Below are 27,960 nucleotides of genomic sequence, written 5' to 3' on the forward strand. Positions count from 1 at the left end.
TTTTTCTTAGGGAGTTCAACAATGGCTTGTTGAATTGGAAACAGAATTAGTAATCTTAACTGTAAATATGAATGGAATGGATTGGTCCATAAAACAGAAGTGGATAGCAAAATGGATTAAAAATCAGAAGCCTACAATATGTTTTTTACAAGAACCACATTTGAAGCAGAGAGACACACACATAGGGTGAAGGTAAAAGGATAGAGAAAAATATATTAAGCTTCAGGGGATTCAAAAAAACAGGGAGAGCCATGCTGATCTTAGATAAAGCAAAAGCAAAAATCAATCATATAAAAAGGGAGAAGGGAGAAGGAAGGAAACTATAACTTCTTAAAAGTCACCATAGGTAATGAAGTTATATCAGTATTAAACATGGATGAACCTAGTGGTTTGGCATCCAAATTCCTAAGGAAAAGTTGAATGAATTAAAAGGAGACATAGACAGCAAAACTTTAATGATGGGTGACCTCAATCTCCCTCTCTCAGAACTAGATAAATTTAATCACAAAATAAACAAGAAGGAAGTTAAGAAGGTGAATGAAATCTTAGAAAACTTAAGATATGATAGACCTCTGGAGAAAACTTAATGGAGATAGAAAAGAATACACCTTTTTCTCAAAAGTACATGACACCTACACCAAAATTGACCATGTACTAGGGCACAAAAACCTTAAAATCAAATGCAGAAAAGCAGAAATAATAAATGCATACTTCTCAGTCCATGATGCAATAAAAATTACATATAATAAAGGGTCATGGAAATATAAACCAAAAACTAATTCAAAATTAAATAACTTAATTGTAAATGAGTATATCAAGCAGGAAATCATAGAAATAATCAATAATTACATTCAAGAAAATTATAATTATGAACCAAAATTTATGGAATGCAGCCTGGGCAGTTTTGAGGAGGAACTTTATATCTCTAAAAGCTTATATGAATAAAATAGAGAATGGGGAGATCAGTGAAATAGATAAGCAACCAAAAAAATTAGAAAAAAGAACAAATTAAAGATCCTCAATTAAAATAGCAAATAAGAAATTTTTACAATCAAGGAAAAGAGTAATAAAATTGAAAGCAAGGAAATCATTGATCTCATAAATAAACCTAAGGGTTTTATGAAAAAGTCAAGAAAGTAGATAAACCTCTGGTTAATCTGATTAAAAAAAAGAAACAAGAAAATCAAATTACCAGTATCAAAAATGAAAAGCATGAACTAACCACCAATGAGGAAGAAATTAAAAAAGATAATTCAGAGCTAATCTAAGCCAAGAAATTAACCTGAATTAAATGAATGAATATTTACAAAATAAAACTGCCCAGATTAATAGAAGAAGAAATAACATACTTAAAATTCCCTATTTCAGAAAAAAAATTGAAGAAACCATCATTAAATTCCTTAAGAAAAAGTCTACAGGTCCAGATGGATTTACAAATGAATTATACCAAACATTAAAGGAACGATTAATTCCTATTTTACATGAACTATTTTTAAAAATGGGGAATGAGTCCTGCCAAATTCCTTTTATGACATCAGCATGGTGCTGATACTTAAATCAGGAAGAAACAGACAAAGAAAATTATAGATCAATTTCCCTAATGAACATTGATGCAAAAATCTTAAATAAAGTTTTAGCAGTGAGAGTACAGCAATTCCTAGGATAATATTCCATGATCAGGTAGGATGTAAACCAAGTAGGCAGGGATGGTTCAATATTAGGAAAATACTCAGCATACTTGAACACATCAATAGCAAAACCAACAGAAATCATAAGATTGTCTCAATATATGCTGGAAAAACCTTTGACAAAATAAAACATTCATTTGTATTAAAAACACTAGAAAGTTTAGAAGTAAATGGAGTTTTCTTTAAAATAATAAGTAGAATTTATCTAAAGCCATCACCAATATTACATGTAATGGGCATAAAATCAGAATATTTCCAATAAGATCAGGGGTGAAGCAAGGTTGCCCATTATCACCATTACTATTCAATATAGTATTAGAAATGTTAGATTTAGTAATAAATGATGAAAGAGAAATTGAAGGAATCAGAATTGACAAAACTTTCACTCTTTGTAGATAATACAATGGTATAACAGGAGAACCTGAGAAAATCATCTTAAAAACTCCTGGAAACAACAAATTCAGCAAAGTTGCAGATGTCAAATAAACCCATGTAAATCATCAGCATTATTCTATATGAACTACAAAGCCAAAGAGCAAGATATAGAAAGAGAAATTTCAGTTAAAGTAACTGTAGATGACATTAAATACAAAAGGGATCTACCTCCCAAGACAAAGCCAGAAACTATATGAACACAATTATAAAGCACTTATCAACTAAATAAAGTCAGACCTAAATAATAGGGAAAATGTTGCTCATAGTTAAGTCAACCTAATAAAATAAAAATGACAATTATTAAGTATCTGAGGCCAGATTTGAACTCAGGTCCTTCTGATTTCAGGGCCTGTGCTCTATCCATTGCATCACCCAGCTGACCCCCCCAGAAAGACTTCTTAGAAGAGATTAGAAAGGAGTTTAAAAATGAATTGGAAAAATTGGAGAAAAGTAACATGAGAGAAAATTAGAACTTTGCAAGAGGAAATTATCAACTTGCAACAGGAAAACAAGAATAGAATTGAACAAATGCAAAAAAAGAAAATAATTCTCTCAAAACTACAATTGGGCAAATGCAAAACTTCTTCAAAAGTAGAATTGACCAATTGGAAAAGGAGTTGAAAATAGTAAATGAAGAAAATTCTGCTCTAAAAAAAGGATTGGAATCTGTGGAAAGTAATGATTTCATAAGACAACAAGAATCTGTTAAACAAAACCAAAAAAATGAAAAAATAGAAAAAATGTAAAATACTGCATTGGCAAAACAACTGACCTAGAGAATAGATTCAGGAGAGACAACTTAAGAATTGGGTTTCCTGATAACTTTGAGGACAAAAAAAAAAAGCCTAGATGGGTACTTCAGGATATAGGGAAGGAGAATTGCTCTGAAAGCATAGAACTAGAGGGCAAAATAATTATTGAGAGGATGCTTCAATGCCCTCCTGAAAGGGATCCCAGATTGAAAACATCAAGGAATATTGTCACCAAATTCCAGAGCTATCAGATAAAAGAGCAAATCCTGCAAGTAGTAAGAAAAAAAATTAGATATGAAGGAGCCATAGTAAGGATTATACAGAACCTGGCTGCATCAACCTTAAGGGATCAAAGGGCCTGGAATATGATATTACAAAGAGCAAGGGAGCTTGGAAAACTGAGCCTTTTCTTCTAAAGGAAAAGATGGATATTTAACAAAATTAGGAGAATTTCAACGTTTTCTGATGAAAATACCAGAGTTAATAGAAAATTTGGACTTCAAACAGGAGAGTCAAGAGATACATGAAAAGGTAAAAAAGGGAAAACAAAAAATAAAATTGCTATCCAGTAAGATGAAACTAGCTATATCCCCACCTGGGAGAAAGATTCTCACAACTGTCAAAAACTGTAACTCTATTAGAGAGAATACACTTAGCCATAAGTAATGGACACTCATGATTTGTCTGTGACTCTGATAGAATGATTTTTAAAAAATATCTCCTTAAAAGCGGGGAGACGGATGAGAGGATGGAGGAGATTGAATGGGGTAAATCACACTACATGAAGAGGTACAAAGGAGCTATTGCACTAGAGAGGAAGAAGAAATCTCATCAGGTTTGGCTTAAAGTTAACACACACATTCTGTTAAGAAATTTATCTTACCTTTCAAGTATTAAAGAGGGAAAGGGAGAGGCATGAAGAAAAGAGGAAGTGACAGAAGGAAGTGAAGGAAGAAGGGGCAAACGGGAAGGGAAAAGAAAGGGGAGGGGAGTTGGATATAAGGGGGCAAACACATTGAAGGTGGTGGTATTCAGAAGCAAAATACTAGGGAATATGGATAAGGTGAAAAAAGGGGAAGGGAAGATAGTATGGAGGGCAATAAAGAGTTAATAATTAAAACTTTGAATGTGAATGGGCTGAACTGTCCCATAAAATGTAAGCAAGTAACAGAATGGATTAAAACCCAGAATCCTACAATATGCTGCTTACAAGAAACTCATTTGAAACAGAGAGATCATAAAGAGTAAAGCTAAAATGTTGGATCAGAATATATTATGCTTCAGCTAAAGTGAAAAAGGCAGGTGTAGTAATCCTTATCCCAGACAAAGCAGCTGCAAAAATAGATCTCATTAAAAGAGATAAGGAAGGAAACTAAATTCTTTTTTTAGGTTTTTTTTTTTTTGCAAGGCAAATGGGGTTAAGTGGCTTGCCCAAGGCCACACAACTAGATAATTATTAAGTGTCTGAGACTGGATTTGAACCCAGGTACTCCTGACTCCAGGGCCGGAGCTTTATCCATTTCACCACCTAGCATCCCCAGGAAACTATATTCTTCTAAAAGATACCATAGATAATGAAGCAATTTAAATACTAAATATGTATGCACCAAGTGGTATAGCATCTAAATTCTTAGAGGAGAAGTGGAATGAGTTACAGGAAGACATAGACAACAAAACTCTCCTGGTGGGAGATCTCAACCTCCCTCTCTCAGAATTAGATAAATTTAATGATAAAATAAACAAGAAGGAAGTTAAGGAGGTAAAAAGAATATTAGAAAACCTAGATATGATAGACCTTTAGAGAAAATTGAATGGGGACAGAAAGGAATATTTTTTTTCCTGCAGTACATGGCACCTACACAAAAATTGGACATCTAAGAGGGCATAAAAATCCATAATCAAATGCATAAAAGCAAGCCACAATGCAATAAAAAGCACATTCAATAATAGGCTATGGAAAGATAGACCTAAAACTAATTAGAAACTAAATAACTTCATTTTAAAAAATGAGTGGATCAAACAACAAATTATGAATAGAATTAATGATTTCATCCTAGATACTGACAATAACAAGACAACATACCCAAATGTATGTGATACAGTCAAGGTAGTTTTTGGGCATATATATTATATCTTTAAATGTTTACATGAATAATATAAAGAAGAAATCAGTGAACTAATCATGGAGCAAAAAAAAATTAGAGGAAAAAAAATTTTTAAAACCCCAATTAAATACAAAATTAGAAATTCTAATACTTAAAGGATAAATTAATAAAATTGAAAGCAAAATAACTATTGAAGCCCATGAGTTGGTTTTATGAAAAAACAATAAAATAGATAAACTTTTGGTTAATTTGATTAACAATAAAGAAAAAAAACCAAATTATTAGTATCATGAAAAAAAGGTGAACTCATCACCAATGAGGTAGAAATTAAAGTAATAATTTGGAACTATTTTGTCCAGTGGTATGCCAATCAATTTGAAAATCTAAGTGAAATGGATGAATATTTACAAAAAGATAAATTGTCCATGTTGAATAAAAAGGAAGTTAAATATTTAAATAATCCTATCTGAGAAAAAGAAATTCAACAAGCCATCATTGAACTCACTAAGAAATAATCTCCAGGGTCAGATGGATTCACAAATGAATTCTATCAAACATTTAAAGAACAATTGGTTCCAATTCTATATAAACTCTTTGGAAAATAGGCAAAGATGGAACCCTGCCTCACACCTTTTATGACACCAATATATGCTGATAACTAAACTATGAAGACTCAAACATAGAAAGAAAATTATAGATCAATTTCCCTAATGAATATAGATGCAAAAATATCAAATAAAATCTTGCAAAGCAATTACAGCAAGTTATCTCTCAGATAAATACACTATGACCAAGCAGGATTTATTCCAGGAATGCAGGGTTGGTTCAATATTAGGAAAACTGTTAGTATAATTTACTATATCAACAAGAAACCTACCAGAAATTATTTGATTCTCTTAATACATGCTGAAAAAGCCTTTGACAAATTACAGTACCCATTCCTACTAAAAACACTAGAGAGCAAAGGAATAAATGGATTGTTCCTTAGAATGATAAACAGTATCTATCTGAAACCATCATCAAATATTATATGCAATGGGGATAAGCTAGAGGCATTCCCAATAAGATCAGTGTTGAAACAAGGATGACTGTTATCACCAATAAATCACAAATAAAATCAGATTTAAATAACTGGGCAAATATCAACTGATAATGGATAGCCAAGCTAATATAATAAAAATGACAGTTCTGCCTAAATTAGATTACTTATTTAGTGCCTTACCAAACTTCCAAAAAATTATTTTACTGAGCTAGAAAAAAATTATAATTAAATTCATAAGAAAAACAAAAAGTCAAGAATATTCAAGGAATTAATGAAAAAAGTACAAAAGAAGATGGTTTAATCTTACCAGATATAAAATTATATTATAAAGCATCAGTCTTTAAAACTGCCTGGTACTGGCTAAGAAATAGAGTGGTAGACCAGTGGGATAGACTAGGTATAAAAGAGATAGCAAGAAATGATTATAGTAATATGCTATTTGATAAATCAAAAAACCCAATTTCAGGCATAGGAACTCTCTCTTTGATAAAAACTGTTGGGAAAATTTTAAGTTAGTATGGCAGAAATTTGGATTAGACCAACATCTCACACCCTATACCAAGATAAGATAAAAGTGAGTGCCAGATTTAGACATAAAAGACAATATTATAAGCAAATTAGGAGATCAAGAAATAGTTTACTTGTCAGATCTATGGAAAGGGAAGCAGATATGATCAAGGAAGAGATGGAGAGCATCATTAAAAACTAACCTCATAATTCTGATTACATTAAGTTGAAAAGCCTTTGCACAAACAAAACCACTGTAACCAAGATCAAAAGAAATATAAAATTGGGAAACAAGTTTTACAACTAGTGTTTCCGACAAAGGATTCATTTCTAAATGAGTCAAATTTATAAGAGAACTGAGTCAAATTTATTTTTAAAAAACCAAGCAATTCCCCAATTGTCAAATGATCAAAGGATACGCAAAGGCAATTTATAGATGAGGAAATCAAATCAATCCATAGTCATATGAAAAATTGCTCTAAATCATTACTGATTAGAAAAATACAAATTAAAGCATCTCTGAGGTACCACCTCACACCTCTCAGATTGGCCAATATGACTAGAAAGGGCAATGTTCAATGTTGGAAGGGATGTGGGAAATCTGGGACACTAATGCATTGTTGGTGGAGCTGTGAACTGATCCAACCTTTCTGGAGAGCTATTTGGAATTATGATCCAGCAATACCAATTACTGGGTCTATACCCTGAAGAAATCATGAAAAAGGCTAAGAACATCATTTGTACAAAAATATTCGTAGCTCTGTTTGTAGTGGCAAAGAATTGGAATTTGAGGGGATGTCCATCAATTGGGGAATGACTGAACAAACTATGGTATATGTACGTTATGGAACACTATTGTTCTATTGGAAACCAGGAGGGATGGGATTTCAGAGAAACCTGGAAAGACTTGCCTGAGTTGATACTGAGCAAGATGAGCAGAATCAGAATATTGTCCACCCTAACAGCAACATAATCAGGCACAATTTTAGGGTCTTTGTGATGGAGAATATCATCTGTAACCAGAGAAAGAACTGTGGAGTTTAAACAAAGATCAAAGATCAAAACAGTAGATCAATACCAACTTTTTTACATATTATTTCATTTTTTTCTCACAAACATGTATCAATAAAATTTTAGGATTCATTTTTTTCTCCATCATTCTCTCTTCACCATCCTTCAGAAAATGATAGACATTTGGATATAGTATATACATGAGCTATCATCTGAAACCTGCCTACTCTGTCTTTAACCCTTTATCAATTGGTAAATGGTTTGTATTCTTATAAATTTGACTCCATTTTCCTATATAACTGAGAAATTTCCCCTTGTTCAGAGGCACTCACTATTACGATTATTTCCCAGCTTTCTACTTTCCTTTCTTTCTTGGTTACATTGCTTTGATTTCTGCAATTTTTTTAAAATTCAAAATAAACTGTTTGCCATTCTGTCATACTTTATTTGTCATACCATTCCTTGTTCATCTAATTTCCTTATGCTCTGCCCATTTATGTCAAAATCAGAAACATATTTTGATCTCATTTTGTGACATGATATAAGGTGTTAAATTAAACCCAACTGATCAATATGCTTTTCCAGTTTTCCCAGTAGTTTTTTTTCTGAGTCCTTTTCACAAAGGTTAGGGGAAGCAATTTTTTTAAACTAGAAAACTTTTTATTATAGGTAGAGCAACACAATTTAGATGATTCCAATCTTGATGGCAACATCTAAAGCATCATAGTCTGAAGCAAATAAGACATAGGCCTACTTCTTCCCATGAGGCTGGATCAGTGTGTTGATATAAGCCACATCAATATCTTCTTTACTGCCTGTTTGATTTGATAATTATGACCTTGATTTTTTCAATGAAGACTTGGGTGTTGTTGACCTCAATCTTCTTCAAAGAAGATTCAGTGGTTAAGGGAAACTTAATGATGGCATTGTTATCAAGCTTGTTTCTCCAAGGGGGCACTTTTTCCAAGGTTAGTAGAGATGCCTTCAAAGTCTTGGTGACTTATTGTAATGTAGGGGTCATTCGAATCTTCTTTTTGTGGCTATGCACACCCTTCAATACCATTTTCAAAGCCTTCAAAGTCTTGGACTTTGTTTCTATCTTGGGGAATGTAAGAGAAACTCCTTCCCTTTTTTTACCTTCAGTGCAATCTTGGGGGAAATGGAATGCATATTTTTTTATTTTTTTAATATTTATTCTCATTTTGTACAAATAATTTTTTGACATTATTAAAATATTCTTGTTCAAGAGTAAATAAAATACCCTCCCCCCATAAATATAGACTTGCTTGAGTGATAAAGTAAAGGGAAGAGAAAAACATTAAAATTAAAAAAATAATAGTAATAATTGTAGATATGGCCAGGTGACGCAATGGATGGAGCACCAGCCCTGGAGCCATGAGCACCCGAGCCCACATCCGGCCCCGTAGACCCAACAATCACCCAGCCGTGTGACATTGCAAGTCACCCAAACCCCACTGCCCTGCAAAAACCAAAAGAAAAAGAAAAAAAAGACCCAAAATAAAATAAAATAGTAATAATAGTAGGGGTGGCTAGGTAGCAGACAGAGCATTGACCCTTGAGCCAGGAGCACCTGGGTCCAAATCCAACCTGAGAAAACCAACGATCACCCTGCTATGCGTCTCCAGGCAGGCCATCAAGCCCCATTTGCCCTGCAACCCCCCAAATAATAATAATAATAATAAATGTACTTCAGTCTTTATTCCAACACCAACAACTCTGTCATGGGTGGATCACATTCTTTATGTTAAGTCCATCGCAAAAGTTACTTCCATATTTTTCCACCGTTGCCATTGCTAATCGCAACTCCCTCCTTTCATATTTCTCCACTACGAGGTACTATATTTTCTCTCTCCTTTTACTGACTCTGCTGTAGGGTAGCTGAGTGGCACAGCAGACAGATCCCTGGTCCTGGGGCCAAGACACCCTGAGCCCCGACACAACCCCTTAGGCCCAGCATCCACCTATCCCTATGGTCCAGGACAGGCCATCCAATCCCAGCCCCATTCAAGAAGTAAAAAAGAAAATGTGTTATATCTGACCATTCTCACCCCATAGTCCATCATCTCCTCCATCACTCACATCCCCCCCTTCCCCCTGTCCCCCTTCTCTCCTTACTCCAGATATCTATACCCCATTGAGTATATATGCTGTTTCCTCTCCTAGCCATCTCTGATGAGAGCAAAGGTTCCCTCATGCCCCCTTGCCTCCGCCCTTCCATATCATTGCAATAGCTCATTGTAATAATTTTCTTTCTCGCATTCCCCTTTTTTTCTATTGACTCCATTTTTACACCATATTTTATCTTTGAATTCAGCTTTCTCCTGTGCTTCAACTATAAAAATTCCCACTACCTGCTCTATTAAATGAGAAGGTTCATATGAGTATTATCAGTGTCATTTTTCTATGCAGGAATACATGCAGTTCATCATCATTAAGTCCCTCATATTTTCCCCTTCTCCTCTACTCTCTATGCTTCACCTGAGTCCTGTATCTGAAGATCAAACCTTCTGTTCAGCTCTGGCCATTCCAAAAGGAACATTTGAAATTCCCCTAGTTCATTGAAAGTCCATCTTTTTCCCTTGAAGAGGACATTCAGCCTTGCTGGGTAGTTCATTCTTGGCTGCATTCTAAGCTCATTTGCCTTCCGGTATATTATATTCCAAGCCCTACCAGCTTCCAATGTAATTGCTGCTAAGTCCTGCGTGATCCTGACTGCAACTCCACGATATTTGAACTGTGTCCTTCTGGCTGCTTGTAATATTTTCTCTTTGACTTGGGAGTTCTGGAACTCGGTTATAATATTCCTGGGGGTTGGTTTTTTGGGGATCTCTTTCTCAGAGGGATTGGTGGATTCTCTCCATTTCTATTTTGCCCTCTGCTTCTAGAATGTCAGGGCAATTTTCCTGTAGTAATTCTTTGAAAATGATGTTAAGGCTCTTTTCCTGATCATGACTTTCAGGTATTCCAATAATTTTTCAATTATCTTTCCTAAGTCTGTTTTCCATATCAACTGTATTTTCAATGAGATATTTCACATTTTCTTCTAATTTTTCATTTTTTTGGTTTTGAAGTATTGATTCCTGATTTCTGGTAAATTCATCAATCTCCCTGAATTCTATTCTTTGTCTGAAGGTTTTGTTCTCCTCAGAGAGTTTTCTTATCTCTTTTTCCATCTGGCCAATTTTGTTTTTTAAAGCATTGTTCTCCTCAATAACTTTTTTAACTGTTTTATCCATTTGACCTAAGCTGGTTTTTAGCATGCTATTTTCTTCAGCATTTTTTTGGATTTCCTTGACTAAGCTGCTCACTTCATTTTCATGTTTTTTGTTTTGTTTTTTTTTTCATTTACTGAGTATATATATATCCATGTATTGTGCTAAGTCTTGACAATGCAAATACATAAGAAATCTAGTCTCTGTCTTCAAGGAGTTTGCATTCTTTTTTTAAATTAATTTTTATTAAAGATATTATTTGAGTTTTACAATTCCCCCATCTTGCTTCCCTCCCCCACCCCCCCACAGAAAGCACTCTGTCAGTCTTTACTTTGTTTCCATGTTGTACCTTGATCCAAATTGGCTGTGATGAGAGAGAAATCATATCCTTAAAGAAGAGAAGAGAAGTCTAAGAGGTGAAAAGATCAGACAATAAGATATCTGTTTTTTTCTGAATTGAATAGTCCTTGAACTTTGTTCCAACTCCACAGCTCCTTATCTGGATACAGATGGCACTCTCCTTTGTATACAGCCCAAAATTGTTCCCGATTGTTGCACTGATAGAATGAGAAAGTCCTTCAAGCTTGAACATCACTCCCATCTTGCTGTTAGGGTGTACAGTGTTTTTCTGGTTCTGCTCATCTCATTCAGCATCAGTTCATGCAAATCCCTCCAGGCTTCCCTGAAATCCTGTCCCTCCTGGTTTCTATTAGAACAATAGTGTCCATGATATACATACCACAGTTTGCTAAGTCCTTCCCCAACTGAAGGACATTTACTTGATTTCCAATTCTTTGCCACCCCAAGCAGGGCTGCTATAAATATTTTTGTACAAGTAATGTTTTTACCCTTTTTCATCATCTCTTCAGGGTATAGACCCAGTAGTGGTATTGCTGGGTCAAAGGGTATGCACATTTTTGTTGCCCTTCAGGAATAGTTCCAAATAGCTCTCCAAAAAGGGTTGGATGAGTGCACAGTTCCACCAATAGTGTAATAGTGTCCCAGATTTCCCACAACCCTTCCAACAATGATCATTATCCTTACTGGTCCTATTGGCCAATCTGAGAGGTATGAAGTGGTACCTCAGAGAAGCTTTAATTTGCATTTCTCTAATAATTAATGATTTAGAGCATTTTTTCATATGGCTATGGATTACTTTGATCTCCTCACCTGTAAATTGCCTTTGCATATCCTTTGACCATTTGTCAATTGGGGAAATGGCTTTTTGATTTAAAAATATGACTCAGTTCTCTGTATATTTTAGAAATGAGTCCTTTGTCAGAATCATTAGTTGTAAAGATTGTTTCCCAATTTACTACATTTCTTTTGATCTTGGTTACATTGGTTTTACCTGTGCAAAAGCTTTTTAATTTAATGTAATTGAAATCATCTAATTGGTTTTTGGTGATGTTCTCCAGCTCTTCCTTAGTCATAAACTGCTCCCCTTTCCATAGATCTGACAGGTAAACTAATTCTTGATCTTCTAATTTGCTTATAGTATTGTTTTTTATGTCTAAGTCCTGTAACCATTTGGATCTTATCTTGGTAAAGGGTATGAGGTGTTGGTCTGATCTAAGTTTCTTCCATACTAACTTCCAATTATCCCAGCAGTTTTTATCAAAGAGGGAGTTTTTATCCCAATGGCTGGACTTTTGGGGTTTATCAAACAGCAGATTACTATAATCCTCTCCTGCTTTTACATCTAGTCTATTCCACTGGTCCACCACTCTATTTCTTAGCCAATACCAAACAGTTTTGATGACTGATGCTTTATAATATAATTTGAGATCAGGTAGGGCTAAGCCACCTTCTTTTGCACTTTTTTTCATTAAGCTCCTGGCAATTCTTGACTTTTTATTTCTCCATATGAATTTACTTACAATTTTTTCTAACTCATTAAAGTAATTTTTTTGGAATTTTGATTGGTAGGGCACTAAACAGATAGTTTAGTTTTGGTAGAATTGTCATTTTTATTATATTAGCACTACCTATCCATGAGCAGTTGATATTTGCCCAGTTATTTAAATCTGATTTAATTTGTGTGAGAAGTGTTTCATAATTGTTTTCAAAAAGATTCTGAGTCTGTTTTGGCAATGAGACTCCCAAATATTTTATATTGTCTGAGGTTACTTTGAATGGGATTTCTCTTTCTAGCTCTTCCATCTGTATCTTGCTAGACATATATAGAAAAGTTGAGGATTTATGAGGGTTTCTTTTATAACCTGCAACTTTGCTAAAATTGCTAATTGTTTCCAGTAGTTTTTTTGGTTTATTTCTTGGGATTCTCTTGGTAGACCATCATGTCATCTACAAAGAGTGAGAGTTTTGTCTCTTCCTTCCCAATTCTAATTCCTTCAATTTCTTTTTCTTCTCTAATTGCTGATGCTACCATTTCTAATACAATATTGAATAGTAGTGGTGATAATGGGCACCCTTGTTTCACACCTGATCTTAATGGGAATGCCTCTAGCCTCTCCCCATTGAATATAATACTTGTTGATGGTTTCAGATAGATACTGCTAATTATTTTAAGGAACAGTCCATTTATTCCTATACTCTCTAGTGTTTTTAATAGGAATGGATGCTGTATTTTGTCAAAAGCTTTTTTGGCATCTATTGATATGATCATATGATTTCTGATGGGTTTGTTGTTGATATAATTGAGTATACTAACAGTTTTCCTAATATTGAACCAACCCTGCATTCCTGGAATAAATCCTACTTGATCATAATCCTAGTGATAACTTGTTGTAATAGTTTTGCTAATATGTTATTTAGGATTTTTACATCTATATTCATAAGTGAAATAGGTCTATAATTTTCTTTCTCTCTTTTAACTCTTCCTGGTTTAGGTAACAGGACCATATTGGTTTCATAGAAAGAGTTAGGCAGAGTTCCATCTTTCCCTATTTTTCCAAAGAGTTTATATAGAATGACAACCAATTGTTCCTTAATTGTTTGGTAGAATTCACTTGTGAATCCATCATGCCCTGGAGATTTTTTTGGGGGGAGTTCAATAATGGCTTGTTGAATTTCTTTTTCTGAGGTAGGGTTGTTTAGGTATTTAATTTCTTCTTCGTTTAACCTTGGCAACTTATATTTTTGTAAATATTCATCCATTTCACTTAGATTATCAAATTTATTGGTATAGAGTTGGGCAAAATAATTTTGAATTATTTAATTTCTTCCTCATTGGTGGAGTTGGAGTTCACCTTTTTCATTTATGATACTAGCAATTTAGTTTTCTTCTTTCTTTTTTTAATCAAATTGACCAGAGGCTTATCAATTTTATTGGTTTTTTCATCATACCAACTTTTGGTTTTATTTATTAATTCAATAGATTTTTTGCTTTTAATTTTATCAATTTCTACTTTAATTTTTAGAATTCCTAATTTAGTATTTATTTGGGGATTTTTGATTTGTTCTTTCTCTAGTTCTTTTAGTTGCATGTTTAGTTCATTGATTTCCTCTTTCTCCAATTTATTCATGTAAGCGTTTAGAGCTATAATATATCCCCTGAGAGTAGCTTTGAATGAATCCCATAGGTTTTGGTATGGTGTTTCATTATGATCATTATCTAGTATAAAATGGTTAATTCTTTCTATAATTTGTTTCTTGGTCCACTCATTTTTTAAAATGAGGTTATTCAGTTTTCAATTTGTTCTGGGTCTATATCGACTTGGCCCAGTATTGCATATGACTTTTATTGCATTGTGATCTGAGAAAGATGTATTTACTATTTCTGCCTTTCTGCAGTTGATCATTAGGTTTTTATGTCCTAGTACATGGTCAATTTTTGTATAAGTTCCATGTACTGCAGAGAAAAAGGTATATTCCTTTCTATCCCCATTCAGTTTCCTCCATAAGTCTACCATATCTAATTTTTCTAACAATCTATTTACCTCTTTAACTTCTTTCTTGTTTATTTTATGATTCAAATTATCTAGATCTGATAGCAGGAGGTTGAGGTCTCCCACTAGTAGAGTATTGCTGTCTATGTCTTCCTGTAGTTCTTTCAGCTTCTCCTCTAAGAATTTGGGTGCTGTCCCACTGGGTGCATATATATTCAATATTGAAATGACTTTATTGTCTATGTTACCTTTTAGGAAGATAAAGTTTCCTTCCTTATCTCTTTTAACTCTATCTCTTTTTGCTGCTGCTTTGTCTGAGATAAGGATTGCTACCCCTGCTTTTTTTACTTCAGCTGAAGCAAAATATATTTTGCTCCCACCTTTTACCTTTACTCTATATGTATCTCTCTGCTTCAAATGAGTTTCTTGTAAGCAGCATATTGTAGGATTCTGGTTTTTAATCTACTCTGCTATTTGCTTATGTTTTAAGGGAGAGTTCATCCCATTCACATTCAAGTTTATGATTACTGTTTCTTTATTGCCCTCTGTGCTATCTTCCCTCCGTTTGTATTTTCCCCTTTTCTCCCCCCTTTATCCATATTCCCCAGTATTTTGTTTCTGAATACCACCCCCTTCAGTATGTTTGCCCTCCTATTTCACACCTTCCCCTTTCTTTCCCCTTTCCCTTTTTCCCTTTTCCCTTCCCTTTCTCCATCCCCCCTCCCCTTTTCCCCTTTTAATACTTGAAAGGTTAGATGTTTTATAAGTTAACTGAGTATGTGTAGGTTGACTTTAAACCAAGTCTGATGAGAAGAAGGTTCAGGTGTTTCTCATCTGCTCCCTTCTTCCCCTCTATTACCATAGGTTTTTTGGTACCTCTTAGTGTAATGAGATTTACCCCATTCACTCCTCTCCCTCCTCCAGTCTCTTTCCTGTCCCCCTTTTTAAGGAGGTTGTGTTTTTTAGATTATTCTATCTAAGTCATAGACAATTCTGAGTGTCTGTCCCTTCTAATTCAGTATATTCTATCAAATAGAGTCAAAATTCCTGATAGTTATTAGGGTCTTTCTCCCAACTGGAGTTAAAGCCAGTTACATCTCTTTAGATAGCAGTCTCATGGATATGTCATGAATGTCCATCATTTCTGGTTAGGTATATTCTCTCTGTTAGAATTACAATTCTCAAGATTTATAAGAATCTTTTTCCCCCCATGCTGGGATATAGCTAGTTTCAACTTGCTGGATTGTATATTTTTTTTTCCTTTTACTGCCACCCTTTTTTTTACCTTTTCATGTGTCTCTTGAACCTGCTGTTTGATATCAAGATTTTCTGTTTAGCTCTGGTCTTTTCATCGGAAATTTTTGGAATTCTTCCATTTCGTTAAATGCCCATCTTTTTCCGTGGAAGGGAAGGATCAGTTTTGTGGGAAAGTAGATTCTTGCCTGCATTCCAAGCTCCCTTGCTCTTCAAAATATCTCATTCTAGGCCCTTTGATCCCTTAATGTTGATGCAGCCAGGTCCTGCGTGATCCTTACTGTGGCTCCTTGATATTTAAATTGTTTCTTTCTGGCTGCTTGCAGGATTTTCTCTTTTATCTGATAGTTCTGCAGTTTGGCCACAACATTCCTTGGTGTTTTCATTTTAGGATCTTTTTCTGGTGGGGATCGATGTACTCTTTCAATAACTATTTTGCCCTCTGATTCCATGATATCAGGGCAGTTTTCCATCACTAGATCCTGTAATATTAAGTCCAGGCTTTTTATCTCTTCAATGTTTTCAGAAAGTCCTATACTTTTCAGGTTGCCCCTCCTCAATCTATTCTTGAGGTCAGTGGTTTTGTTGATGAGGTATTTTACATTTGCTTCTATTTTTTCTGTTTTTTAATTTTGTTTAACTGACTTGCTGTCTCATGGAGTCATTAGTTTCTGCAGACTCCATTCTTTTTTTGGGGGGAGTAGTTTTCTTCATTAACCTTTTGCAACTCCTTTTCCCCTTGGTTAATTCTACTTTTGAAAGAGCTTTGCATTTGACCAATTGAGGTTTTGAGCGAATTAATTTCTTTTTTCATTTGCCCATTTGAAGATCTGAGAGATTTATTCTCATTTTGTATTTGTCCAATTGTACTTTCTAAGGTTTTGTTTTCTTGTTGCAAGGTATTAATTGTCTCTCCCAAATTTTTAAGGTCCTTCCTTATTTCTTCAAGGAAGTCTTTCTGTGCTGAAGACCAGATTGTATTCTCCTCAGAGGTTCCAGATCTCTTTGAGTTAGGGTCTTTCCCTTCCAAGAATTTTTCTATGGATCCACCTTTCCGCTGACCCTTCTTCATTTTGCTAAAACCTGAGTTGGGGGGGCGGTTCACTGGGGCTTGGGATCGCTAAAATCTTTACTCACTGAGTGCAGTTTCTCTGGCTGGCCAGTAGGAGGTGTTGGTTTCTTTCTCTGGAGTGTCTGTGACTTTGGTTGAGGCCTTCTCCTTTTGCTTGAAGGGAGGAGGTGGAGCAATTGAATTCTTTTGCCTTCAATCAATGGTGGGCTTTACTGTGGCCTGAGGTCATTTCTCAGCTGGGTTAGTTCTTCTGCTCACACACCTGCGCCTGAGGCAGAAGTAGTTTGCATTTGTTTGTAAGGGAAGAAGTCTGAGTTGTAATGGGACTCAGACCAGAGGAGCCCAGGGATGGTGTCTGAAGCCTTTCTGCTCCAGAAATCTCCCCACCCTCCCATCCGGGATCTCCAGGGGGACAGCTCCAACACCAGCGCCTCCTCTCCCCTGCTAACTCACTCCGCAGCAGTCCAGCCCCTCCCTGATCCAGCAGGTCCGGCTCTCGGGCCCTTAGACTACTGGTTCCAATTCAGCTGTTAGTATGACTGATCCGGTGCTGATCCTCCCTCTGAACCCAGACTCACCCGCCCAAATTCGGCCAAAGCTGCTGCAGGAGACAAATCCTAAGGTAGATGTTCTTTCTCCTGGCTTTTCTTTCTAGGTTTTGTGGGTCAGATTTCTTTTAAGAGGTTTGTTTCATGTGATAGATGGGAAAAGATCAGGAGACTTTAGAACTGTGCCTGTCTTCTCTCCGCCATCTTGGCCGGAAGCTCATTTTCATGTTTTTCCTGCATCTCTCTCATTTCTTTTCCCATTCTTTCTTCTAACTCCCTCATTTCATTTTCAAAGTCTTTTTTGAGTTCTGTCACAGCCTGAGCCCAATTTCTTTTTTTTTCTTGGAGTCTTTAGATGCAGGAGCTTGTGCTTCCTCATCTTCAGACTGAGTATTTTGATCCTTCTTGGGCTCATGAGCAAAATATTTCTCAATGGTATTCCTCTTTTTTCTCTGCTTGCTCATTTTCCCAGCCTAAACCTGGTTTTGGGGTCCTTCCTGAGCTTTTGGGACACTCCCACAAGGGTCTCAGTGTGTGAGGCTCTGTCCTCCCTCCTGGTCTGTGAATGATCATATGCACCCCCCTCTGCCACGAGACTGAGGTGGGGGGGCCCTTGCTGTTCTATGGGGGGGCCTAGACTGGGATCAGGATCTGAATGTGGTCAGAGCCCCAGAGTCCTGTTCCAGGGACAGAGGACAGAGCTCTGCAGTCTCTCCTCTCTCCCCTCCCTAGGTTCAATGGGCTCATGCCCTGGGGGCTCCTGCTTACTGGCTCCACCTGCTTCTGTTTCCTGGATCTGGGCTAGCGAAAGACCACCTTGCTCGCTGTGTGCCCTGATGGCTGGGCTCCATGTGCTTGCTCTGGCAGAAGTCCCCCCGCTGTTCCCCCAATTTGTGCCCAGTGATCCCCAGGGTGTAGCTCAGGAGACTCTCCCGCTGCTGTGAGCTGAGGCTCCCAGTGCCCTGGGGCTGCCTCCGGGAGGCTGAAGTTCTTTCGCTCTGGTGGGCCACCCCTCCAGCGGGCTGCCCCTCTGACCCAGGGGAGCAGAGCCTTTCTGCTCTTTTCCAGGTTACCTTGAGCAGAACAGCCTCACTGGGTCCCTCTGTGGGTTCTGTCTCTCAAAAATTTAGTTAGAGTCCTTAGTTTATGAGTTTTATGAGAGAGCACCTAAGACATGATCCTTTCTTTTCACCATCTTGGCTCCACCCCCTCTGGAATGCATATTTTAAACCAAAATATTTTTTTCATTTTTCTTGGGTTTTTTTAGTTGTTTATATTTACAACATGAGTAATAAGCAAGCATGTTTTGTATGACTAATATTTATAACCTACATAAAGTTATTTGCCTTCTCAATGAGAATGAATAAAAGAAAGGAAAGAAGAAGATTTGGAATTCAGAAAGTTGAAAGTAAATGTTTAACATTATTTTTAATGTAATTGAGAAAAAAAAAGTATTCGATTAAATAAATTAAAGACAGTGTTACATAGAATAAAGAAACACTAGAAACAATTTCAATAAACATAAAAGTATAATTAAACTCATCCCTTTACAATATTACTCTTTGACAAAAATTTTTAAATGCTAGTAAGAACAAGAAGATGTGAGCAAAATATTTAAAGAACTACAGAAAGTCAAAGACCTGGCAAAGCTAACTGTGGGACTTTGTTTTTTCTGAATCTGTTTCTGGAACTTAATTTTTTTAACAATCCAAATTGTAAACATTTGCATATTGAAAATGCTTCTTGACAAAATGAATAGAAAACAAATGTTGCAATCAGGAAAAACTGAGGTTAACTCAGTGGTATCAAATGGAAAGAAGAAACAGGACACTAAACTTTACCTTTGTATCATCATGGGCTATATATTGATTTCAAAAAGGTCATGTTATTTTTGTCTCTGTTTTACTGTCTTTTTTATTGTATTAATTATTTACCATTTTACACTTTATTCTGCTGCATGTTTTATATCTTTTATACATACAACTTATCTAAGCCTCTAGTTGCTTGACTGAAATAGAGGGATAAAACAGGTGGTTTTAAGAATCAAATAAGTTGGTAAATGCAAAGTACTTTAGAAACATTTAGGGAAGATATAAATGTGAGCAATTATTTTTTTGGCAAAACAATAGAGTTAAGTGACTTGCCCAAGGTCGCATAGTTTTGTAAGTATTAAGTTCCTGAAGTCACATTTGACCTCAGGTCCTCCTTATTCCAGGTTTGTTGCTCTATCCATTTTACCATCTAGCTACCCCATGAGCAATTATTATTCCAAAAATGTGATTTTTTTTCTTGTTGTGCTGATCAAAAAAATGTTCTCTATTATGTTCAATAGTGTGCTTTGCTTTGAGGATATATAACCATTTTAATTGTTTAGTGGCTTCAGTCATATGCAAATCTTTTTTGATCTCTTTGGGATATAGACCTAGTATTATTCTTGCTGGATCCAAGGTATGCTCCCCTCTTCTCTGCAAGTATGATAATAGAAATTGGTCATAGGCAATGGAGATGTAAAGCAACTGCCAGTCCTTACAAAGTGGTCCAATGTCAACTCTTTCTGAGAAGTCTTCTGATCACCTTTCCATCTCTGAGTTGAGAGCTCCTGAAGCTGCAGCAGCAAGCTATCATCCCCAAGGTATATAAGCGGTGTTGTGGCTCACACTGCCCTCCTAAATTATCTTGGACTGAGAAAAATCTTATTTCTACAATTTCTAGGTTGTGCTGATTTAGAATTCTACTTGTAGCATTAGTTTAAAGTTGTTTGGGGGGGGGGGGGTTGGGAGCTATCATGTTGCCTTTCCTGTACCATTTTGGCTTTACATCAGAAAAATTATTTATTAATCCATTATCATATGTTGAACACTGTACTAAGGGTTGCAATTGATTCTTACAATCTAAAGACAGTCCTCCTCTCATGAGACTTCTGTTCTTAAAAAAAAACTACTTATCATTTAACATTGCCCACATTTCTCAATGTATACTTCTTAACATCTTTCTAGAAAGTTAGCATTTATAAGAAGGAAAGAAGGGGGGGGAAAGTCAGAAAAATTAACCAATGTCTTGAAAGAGAGTGACATTATATGCAAAGTACTCTGACAATGGCCCCTCAGTTCTGCGAAGAAAAGGTAATTCAAATATGTCTTCTCACACTATTCATTGAAATCAAATTAGATTCTTCTAACTTTGTAGCATTTTCATAGTCTATTGGAAGAGATGTTTCTTCTCTCCTTTTGTATGGTAAGTCATTGGAGGTATATTGTTTTTCATTTCTTTGTTTAACTTAACTTGAATCTGTTTATGCATCTTCCCAAGCTTCTCTCTATTTATCACATTTATTGCCATTATAATCCTAAACCTCTCTAAGCCTCAGGTTCTTCGTCTATAAAATGAGATGTACAAGCATGATGATTCTACACTCATAATTCCAGCTTCTAGGGTTTAGGGATTTTAATCTATTGCTTTTCATCATGTGAACAACCAAAGGAGGTATAATAATGGTTCCAGGGAGAGAAAACAACTTCCCCTGATTATGAGCCTGTTAAGGGCCCAGGTGCAGCATAAGAAAATAAAATGTAATCCCTTGAGAGTAAAATAAATGATTAATTTACATTATTGTCTTTGATAGGCTTTGGAGAAAACTATGAGCAATACTTTCCCTATTTGAGGAGGGAAGCCCCATATGAAAATGTGGGCCCCAAAGAGAAGATAAGTGGATATATGTAATGACTGAAGTTAAACTAACATCCTCATAAAAACACATCTGAGCAATCCAGATACCAAAAAATTTCTAGACAGAAAAGACTTTGGAATTCACCAAAACTTTCCCCTCTTTCTGAAGATAGGAAACTGAAGCAAAGAGAATTCAACATAAATTTCCCTGCGAAAGATTCAATGAGACAGTTAGCATTGGAACTCAGGTTTCTTGATACCCAAACCAGTGATGCCATTACATCAAGATTTCTAAAGTCAAATGAGAAAAAGAGAAACCCTTAAAGCAGGAAATATTCTTTTTTCCTTCTCTGGTCCCTTTGCTCTGCTTATCCCAAACCCAACCTAAAAAGACCAGAAAAGACTCAGTATGGAAATGGGATAAGTTTCCATTAGTGGATCATAGACAAAAGATGTGACCTTTCATCTCTTCATAAATATATGATAGTTCCCTTTCCCTCCTTTGTGAATGAGAATATTCTGCTTGATCACAAAACGGCACAAATGAAAAACAAATGAAATAGAGAAATGCCAATTCCTTTGCCTTGGAGAACTAAAAATTGTTGTTTTCATGAGTCACTTGAATTGTGGGATTTTCTTCTTTCTTATAATTTGCTTCAACTACTTCCTGCCATCTTTTTTTCTTAACTTTCATGATTATAAACACCTAAGCTCCTTTCCTGTTCACTGTTTACTTCCACTTTTTCATTTTCTTTGATATTTTTGTATTGAACCCTTTAAATTCTCTATAATGGAAACACTCCATGCAGTTGTTGAATAATTGTTGAATAATTCCAGTTGTAATTAGTAATGATAATGAAAGCTGCCACATTTTACATATGTTAACAAATTTGATTCTCATAGAGACAGCCATGTAAGGTAGGTGCTATTATTCTCTCTATTTGCAGATGAGGAAAAAAAATAGTTGAAAGAGCTATTATTTGTCCATGGTCACCTATCTAAGAAGTGACTGTCAGGATTTTAAGATCTCCCTGACTCCAAGTTTATCCACTCTGCCATCTAGCTTTGAACATATTCTTAGAAAGTCACAAATGGACATTATCAATGTTCTATTACATTGTTAGGTATTTTGTTAAATATTTTTAATGTAATTCAGTCAGTACTCAGGACTTGTTTCTTGAAATGTAACCAATGGCCCTAATTTTGTCATATCTCAATCAACTACAGTCTACTTTGTTTCCATTTCTTTCCTTTCACTAAAAGTGTTCATGTAAATATTTTAACTCAATTGGAGACACTCTTCTTATCAATGACTTCCTTAGGGTATAAATTTAGTACTGGAATCGCTCATTTAAAGGGTATGAAAATTTTAGTGGATTTATTTCCATCATTATGATTCCTTTCCTGGAATTGTCTTATCATTTCAAAGCTCTACAACTTTGCATCTGTTATACCTTGCCTATAGACGCATGTATTTTAGAATAGGTTGTACCTTTCCTTTTAGACTGTAACTCAGCTGAGGGCACAATATGTTTTGCACCTGTGTAGCCTCTGAGTAGCACAGGTGTTATAGCTTCCTGAATTGCATTCTTGCAAAGAATCTTCTCTGAATTCATGGGAGATTGAATCAATATTTTCACAAGAGGTTTATTAATACAATGGTTTTATAAATAAATTAGAGCTCTTTAAAAGAAATCATTTTACATGAGAAATGTAACAATTCACAATAAGCTCAATATGAGTAATAGAAATGTTGCCTTCTATGAAGAATAAATATAAATATTAGCACTAACAATAAATAGTATAATAAATAGAAAATGCATAAATAGAAAGCTCCAGATTATAAAACATTCAGTTATGGAACACAGATGATGATTCCCTGAATTCAAACTTTCATTAGAGGAATAGCAGCTTGTATTGTGTTAAAAATCATTGAATGAATACAGATGATTTTTAATTGGACATAAAAATAATTTTTTCTAGTGCTTGCTCAATTTTAGGAAGCAGCTGATTCTTTGAAGAACTGAAAGTCTTTTTTTTTTCCTTTCTCAGTCTTTGAGTTATCTGGTTAGTTTACTCATGAATAAAAAGACACTCCTGATCTCTACTCACGCAATCTCCCAGGCACAGTGGCTATACTCTTTTCCTTGCAGGTACTGACTTATTCCTTGGAAATAGCTCTTCAAAGCTAGCCTGAGGTTCTCACTCTCCAAGAAAGATTCTTCCCACTCCCCCTCTTGCCCAAGACACTTTTCCAGTTGTTGCAGCTGCTGGTCCAGTCCAATGAACAGTTGCATGAGCTGGGTCTGATTCCAAGCAACAGGAACATCATTCAAACTGAAGATGGTGAAGATCTGCTGGAGCATCTCATGAATAATGACTGTGGCATTCCCCCTCTGAAGCTGGCTGCCTTACATGGCTTCCTTTGGGAAGTTAAAACTGGTCCTGTCGTTCCAACATGGCACCAGAGGAAATACACTCATTAGGTTCAAAAGTGAGAAGTCTTTGTGTAGTCCCTGAGTCAGGTCACAACTTGGAGAGCAGAGGGAACTGGATCAGAGCAGCACCAGGGCAAGTGGCAATAAGGCCCAGGAGGTCATGGTGATGCTGATGGATGACTTGGGTCTGGCTGAGCTGGGAGATCAGTGAGTCTTTGTCTCAATGTCTTGAGTTTCTGACCTCTGGGCTACTCTCTTTTAAATAGTGGTGAATGCAATTTTGATTACTGTAATGGAATTTCCACTCAAGCTACTTTGCTTTTTCATCTTAAAACAATCACATTTTAAAAATATTTGTGGAACTGCAACCAAATTTACCCCTAAAGAACATTTACATATAAAGCTCTTTATATGTAATGAAGTATCCTATTTTACTTTCTTTACATTCCATTGAAATCATATAGATTAATTTATGAAATGCTATTAATTTCATCATCTTACTCTAGTCCTTTTCCCAGTACTTCCTTGTTATCGCCTGTTTTTAGGTTTTCCTTATCTCTTGTCTTCCTTTGATTTCAATGATACTACTTTCTTCACTTCACTCCATGACTTCTGTCATGCTCTTGCAAAATTATGCCAATCTATTCTCCTATGACTTTTCTTAGCGAACTTTTAACTTTTTAAAAAATATTTCATTTGCTCTCTAATTATATGTTAAAACATTTGTTTTTCTTTGTTTTCAGTTTCATATTTTTCCCTTTTTCCTGTCCTCCTTTTGCCCCTCTCTGATACTTTAAGCAGTCTGATATTCATTATATGTGGGAAATCACATTAACCTATTTTCACATTACTCATTTTTAAAAGAAATCCAAAAAATAATCAAAGTAAAATATAGTAGGCTTGAGTATCCTATTGAATATACTATACTATATACTATATGCTATGTACTATACTATATTATATTTCCTATACTACACTATATTGTTAATTGAGTATGCTTTAGTATACTATTCTATATTGTCATTTCTTTCTCTGGAGGAAGGTAGTGTGTTGAACTTGATTTGGAGCATTGTATTACTGAGAAACCCTAAATTATCTACAATGCTTCATTGTATAATATTATTAAATTCAGTGCACTTCTGGTTCTACTCACTTCTCTTTGCTTCAGTTCATGTTAAGTCATTCCAGGTTTTTCTGAAATTATCCTGATCATCATTTCTTATAGTACCAAATAAAATTCAATCACAATCATATGCCACACGTTGTTGAGCCATGTCCCAGTTGATTAGTATACCCTTAGACTCCAATTCTTAGCCACCATAAAAAGAACTGCTATAAATCTTTCTGTACAAATAAATCTTTCCCCCTTTTATGTGATCTCTTTGGTATATAGATCTAGAAGTAGTTTTGCTGCATCATTAGATATACACAGTTTTATTGTGCCTATTTCAAAATTGTTCTCAAAGTACTTGGATCTGTATAAAACATCACCAACTGTAAATTATGAACTTCTAAAATTTCAGAAGAAAATACCCCCACTGACAACACTTTCCTAAATTTATTGTCGACAATTATTAGAATATAAGATACTAAATGAGCATCAAATCATCAATAAATAGTGGGGACAAATCACCTTCTCCAAACCCAATGAACTATTCCAAGAGGAATGAGGTACTAGATATAGATCAAATACAGCAGAATTTTACTTTACTAATCCTTTAAGTAGTCACACTTCAACCCTTCACTGTCATCCTTTAGGCTCTTGTCTGGTACATAAAAATTAGATTGTGTTCCCATACTTTGAATCATCTTGAAATTCCCCTGTAATCTAGCAATTAAATAGCATTACCACAGGCAAGGGAAGTCAATTTCCAAAAGGTTTGTTTTAGGAAAAGTTGGTGCCATAGGGGAACCTTCTCTAAGAGAAAGCTTTGTCTCCATACACAACATCCTGGTCCATGAGAAAGGATATGTGTACTCCTGGGGACAGATGGTTTTCAGGATGATGTAAGGATAAGCTTGTGTTGACTCAAATGCATGGAGTCTTAGAAGAGATATCTCAGTTAAAGAGCAAAAGAACAATCATCTAGAAGACAAGTGTTTTCAGACAAAGAAAAAAGAAAAGTTATCATTGTCCTTAGAGAAAATCAAAGGCACTATACTTTATAGCAGCATAAAAATAAATCCATTAAAACATATGCATTGTCATGTAGAGCCTATAACTTCATAAAGACAATTTAAATGAATTGCAAAAAGACAAAGATAGTTACATGAGCTTGTTGAATTGAATCAAAATGTAGTTAAATTTGAGAATCTGAAGCATCAACAGGAATTATTTCTAAAATTCCTCCTTGCTCCAACAGTCTCTTATTTTGAGATTTATGTTGCAAGAATGAAAAAGAAGTTTCCTGAAAAGTCAGATTGGTAAGACTCCATTGCAGGAAGTCACTTGTGAGTCTCATCATGAAATAGAGTAAAGCAGGGACTCTAGTCCCATGGATTTCCCTTTGACACTTGCTCTATCAGGAGACACTCAGGGTTCAATTGGTGTTGTGAGGTGCCCACAGAAATAGCCTAACTTGACCTTTCCCTAGTTAATGATAGTGTAACTGTATGCAAACTTTCTGAATCCTTCAGATTCATAGAATCCCCCAGCTAGTGATCCAATCCCCTGATACAACTCTTTTACTTTCCAGGATTTACTTAGATCATGTCCCTGTAGTTTTGGTTTTGCTGGGTACCCTAAAGTGCTGAGCTCATTGCCCTGGGATTACTTCAGATAAATTTGTTCCATTGATTAGAGGGAAACTACTTTCTCTACTTCTCTTTTCAATGTCTTACATGAGTTCATTGTCTTGTTGTGTTTTCACATCCCTTTTGCCTTCGAGGAATTTTTGATCTAGGAAAAAAAAGAATTCTGATGCTTTTAAAAACCACAAAGAGAAATTCTATACCCTTTTATTTCTGTTACCTTGATTCATTTGAAAAACTTCAAGAAGGGATATAAATTTTTCTATTTTGGTTAATCATACTGCTGTCAGCTCTATTTCATTTTGGAATCATTAATGATTTCTTTCCCCTTCATCCTCTTCATGTAGTTCATTCCCAGCTATTTGTAGGTCTCTGCAATTTGAGTGCAATTAGTTTGTCTCACCTTCCACCACAACCATACTGTTCAGGTCTTGATCTTCCTGATAAAGCTCTTCTAATTGTTTCCAATGTCTTTTTCCTGAGCCCAGGTTATCCTCTGTCCCATCTTTCCTCCTGAAAATGGCCTGAATAGTTTTATTGCTCTAATACAGACACTCATTCAAATACTCCCTGTGACTTCCCAATGCCAAACATGGGGAGAAAAGAATATTAGTTGAAGATAGAAAAACCAGGGTGTAATGCCACCTTTTGTATGTGCTAACCATGAGACATATCTCTCCCTATCACAGAGCTGAGGATTCTATTAAATAATGTGTATAAAATGGGTCACAAATCAGTATTTTCTAGAAACTGCTCATATCAGCTCATTTTCATAAATTTTCATCATAGATATGATGAAATAGGTAAACATTAATGAGTGTGACTTGTTTTATTGTTGATTGTCTAGATCTGTGAAAGAAATAGAAAATAGAGAGTTAATGCAGTTAAACTTAAAAAATTTGCTATGCTTTTGGAGAGCTGATTATTGAAATTTACCAGTTTACCACAGTTTACTGTAAAGCAATTATGTGAGTTACTATATAAGCTATTTCATGAAATTGACTTCATCTAGAATGTCAGATTTGCACAAAAATGTTTAAATTCAATCCCACATGAGACAATTATTAGTTATAACTAGTGCAAATTACTAAGACTGTCACAGTTTCTATTTCTTCCCCTATTAAAATAGACCTAAGAATATTTATATTAACTACCTTATGAGGTAAATAACAATTATACAATTTTAATAATGTTTATATAGTGCTTTAATATTTTTTAAAATGTTATATAATATGTAAAAAAAGAGATTTTGACAAATCAATACTGTTTTATGTTCAAAACAATACAATATTTAGGGCTAGAATTATTTTTATTTAGTAAAAAAAAGCTATCAAAAACTTAAAAGTAGAATTAGTATCTAGATAGCCAAGATTAGACAAGCTCAGATGCTCCTGAACTCTCCCACTCTTCAGACAACTTTAAATAAATCCTCAAAACAAATTTCGGAGCAGCAGAACACACAATATAGCATGGAGAGAAATAATGTCTCATCTTAAGACAACTTAGAAGCAGGAAGAAAGGTCTTTGTCACAAGAGAACAGGGCCTCGCTAGCACAAGTTGCTTTAGTCTGGACAATGAAGGAACAAATTCACAGCTGACCTATGGG

General features: G+C 35.3%; 1 pseudogene; it reads right to left on the reverse strand.

Annotated features, from left to right (window-relative positions):
- Positions 1–23,087: 23,087 nt before the first annotated feature.
- On the reverse strand, positions 23,088–23,931 carry LOC141498165 (interferon alpha-16-like; annotated as a pseudogene).
- Positions 23,932–27,960: the final 4,029 nt, after the last annotated feature.

The sequence above is a fragment of the Macrotis lagotis genome, chromosome X (genome assembly GCF_037893015.1).
Source record: "Macrotis lagotis isolate mMagLag1 chromosome X, bilby.v1.9.chrom.fasta, whole genome shotgun sequence".
In the NCBI taxonomy this organism is placed as follows: Eukaryota; Metazoa; Chordata; class Mammalia; order Peramelemorphia; family Peramelidae; genus Macrotis; species Macrotis lagotis.